Raw genomic sequence first — 2,901 nt, 5'->3', positions numbered from 1 at the left:
TTGAAGGTGGTGGTAACTATAATCTTGTTGCATCTCTCCTGCTTGCTTGCTTATCTTTCTTTCTTTTTCCCTTCTTCTTTTCTCTGCCCTATAGTGCTTATGAGAATAAAGCTAACAAGGTTGTATGAGAATAAAGCAAACAAAATTGTATGGCATTTGACCCCGTTTGTGTCTTAATCTCACTCTTGGGATCGTATTGAAACCTCCCTCGATACTGGATCGGGACATTTTTACTGGCGTCACGGACAGCATCCCTGGAGAGGAGAGTGCCGTGCTACCTTGTTGTGAAACTTTTGCGTTATTATAAACTGTGGTCTCCTGGGAGCGTATAGGGGAAACTTGGATATTAAGGTGTGACCCTCTCAGGATGATAACCTCTTTGTTGTGAAAATAGCCACCCAGCAGGCAGCTGATGCTTGTGATAATGTGCCCTCTAGGGTTGAAGGAATTGAGAAATTATATGATCTTTTAGAGGTGCACAGATCTCACCCCTCACCCGAGGGACAGATTGGGCAAAGAACCATTGGTCTCAACCACAGTGTGTGGAAGACAGTTGCAGAAAGAAGCTAAGGTTAAGAGGGGGAAGGCAAAAGCTATAATTTGTGCAGCGCTGCGAGTGAGCCTGGCAGATGTGGTGGAAGAGGGAAAGCAGAAGTTTTGTCAAGCTGATACTCTGTTAGAACCCCTGCAAGCGGCACTGAACACTCTGCAGGAACAGGAGAACAAGCAGGAGAACAAGCAGGAGAACAAGCGATGGTTGGAGGAGGAAAGGAACCAAAACATGGTATTAAAGAAAGAGTTGGGGATCAACTTTTGAGGGAAGTAGATGCACCGTCAGAAGTAGGAATGACATGTGCAGAGAAAGGGATACAGCAATTTATCCCCAAGGAGGTTTACAGAAAGCCAAAGAAGCTGTAGATAGCCCTCCCCCCCACCATGTGTGTCCGCTGATTAAAATAGAGTATGTGTATGAGGACGATAGTGATGACTGTCCTCAGGTTATCACCAAAGAAGTCCCATTCACCGCAACTGAATTAGCAAAGCTGAGAAAAGATTTTGCAAGAACTGCAAAGGAATCAGAGGCAGAGTACGTGTGGAGAGTGTCTTTGTCAGGAGGGGATGGAATCTTGTCAGAGAAAGAAGCAGAAGGGTCTGGGGGTCTGGGTGTGTTTCTGACCACCAGCAATTGCCGAGCCCCATGGTCATTGATTCAGAGAGCTGCATATTGGGCCAGAGGGCTGAACCTCTTGGAGAGGGGAGATCCCCTTGCCATAACAGGAACAGTGGATCAGTTAGTGGAAAGTGTGCAAAAGGCAGCCTGTCTCCAAATGATGTATGATCGGGAGCTGAAGCCCATCTAGGGATCCCCAGTGATGCTGCCTGTGGACCCAGGGAGGATGACTTCCCTGATACGAGGACTTCCTGACTCCCTGAAACCCATTGGGATTCAATTACAAGAGAGGATTCAAAAAAACCCTGATGGAGAAAGAACTATGGCTGCTCTGGAGGGGATAGTAACACCTGACTATCGGTGGCCAGAGAGGAAAGTATGGACATGGGGGGAGGGTAGCCCAGGAGTTGATTAATTTTGGGAGAAAATATGGCCCTATTGCCGGATTGTCCCGAAGAACTGAAACCAGGGTCGTATGAGCTGCAGAATGGGTTAGTGGGCGGCAATCATCCCCCAGGAAGTGCCAAGACTTGGAGTCAATCCGAGATCATAATTCTGGGAGAGAGAGACCCCTAACTTGACAGGAGCTGTGGTTGCTAGGGTTTCAGAAAGGTATTCCCCAGGATTTGATGGATGGACTCTCAACCAAAAAATTAGAACAACTAGTGCAGGAATGGTCAGGGCAAAGGGCTGCTTTCAGACCAACCCCCAGTGACCCCCCACCCCTTAAAAGACCTTGAGGAGGAGTTGACTGAGAAGGAGATAATGGCAGGAAACTAATCCGTCCGCTCACTGAGGATGAACGGGAAGGCAGACGATGGATGTTTGTAAGACAACTCACTTGCAATACAAAAGAAGATTTATTGATTATCATTGCTGTAGGACCAAGGAAAAGACCAGTAACCTTTTTAATTGATGTTGAAGAACCAACTGCTAACGAAAAGTTTCACAACAAGATAGCACAGCATTCTCGTCTCCAGGCATGCTGTCCGTGGCAACAATAAAAATGTCCCGATCCAGTGTTGGAGGATGTTTTGATACGATCCTAAGAGTGAGATTTGGACACAAACAGGGTCAAAGGCCATACAGCCTTGTTAGCTTTATTCTCATAAGCGTTATAGGCCAGAGAAGAAGGGAAAAAGAAAGAAAGATAAGCAAGCAAGCAGGAGAGATGCAACAAGATTATAGTTACCACCACCACCAGTCCGGCTAAGTGTCATTGGCTTCACTTCAGTGCAGGTACAGGTGCCTCGGTGCCTCGGTGCCTCAGTGCAGGTGATGTTCAAGGAAAAAAGCCTTATATCTTGGTGCATGTGATGTTCTGCACACACCTGGTGGTGGGGGGAGGGGGGTGGAATATATGCTCTTTTTATGTGCCTCTTCTCAAAGAGTCCTCCTACTTTCTAGAAGTTTTCTGGTACATGTTGTTTGTGTCATGTGTGCGGTGCTTTGATGTTCCTCTTCACCCGATTGGAATGTGAGTTGCTCTGGTAGGCACTGCTGAGTCAGGTCTTGAGCTGATCTTCCCAGAGACAGCATGCCGAGGTCATAGAATCATAGAATGCTTAAGGTTAGAAGGGACCTCTAGAGGTCATCTAGTCCAACCACCCTGCACACGCAGGGTCACCTAAAGCACGTGGCACAGGACTGCGGCCAAGCGGGTTTGGAAGATCTCCAGAGAAGGAGACTCCACAACCTCTCTGAGCAGCCTGTTCCAGTGCTCTGTCACC

At 47.5% G+C, this 2,901-nt stretch overlaps 1 pseudogene; it reads left to right on the top strand.

The window, feature by feature from the left end:
• Positions 1–851: 851 nt before the first annotated feature.
• LOC148592899 (uncharacterized) lies at positions 852–1,911 on the top strand (annotated as a pseudogene).
• The last annotated feature ends 990 nt before the right edge of the window (positions 1,912–2,901 follow it).

Source organism: Tinamus guttatus, unplaced genomic scaffold (assembly GCF_059628265.1).
Source record: "Tinamus guttatus ecotype Peru unplaced genomic scaffold, ASM5962826v1 Tinamus_guttatus_pri_ptg000489l, whole genome shotgun sequence".
Lineage (NCBI taxonomy): Eukaryota > Metazoa > Chordata > Aves > Tinamiformes > Tinamidae > Tinamus > Tinamus guttatus.
Note: the sequence above shows the minus strand (reverse complement) of the source record. Positions and strands in the feature narration are given on the sequence as shown.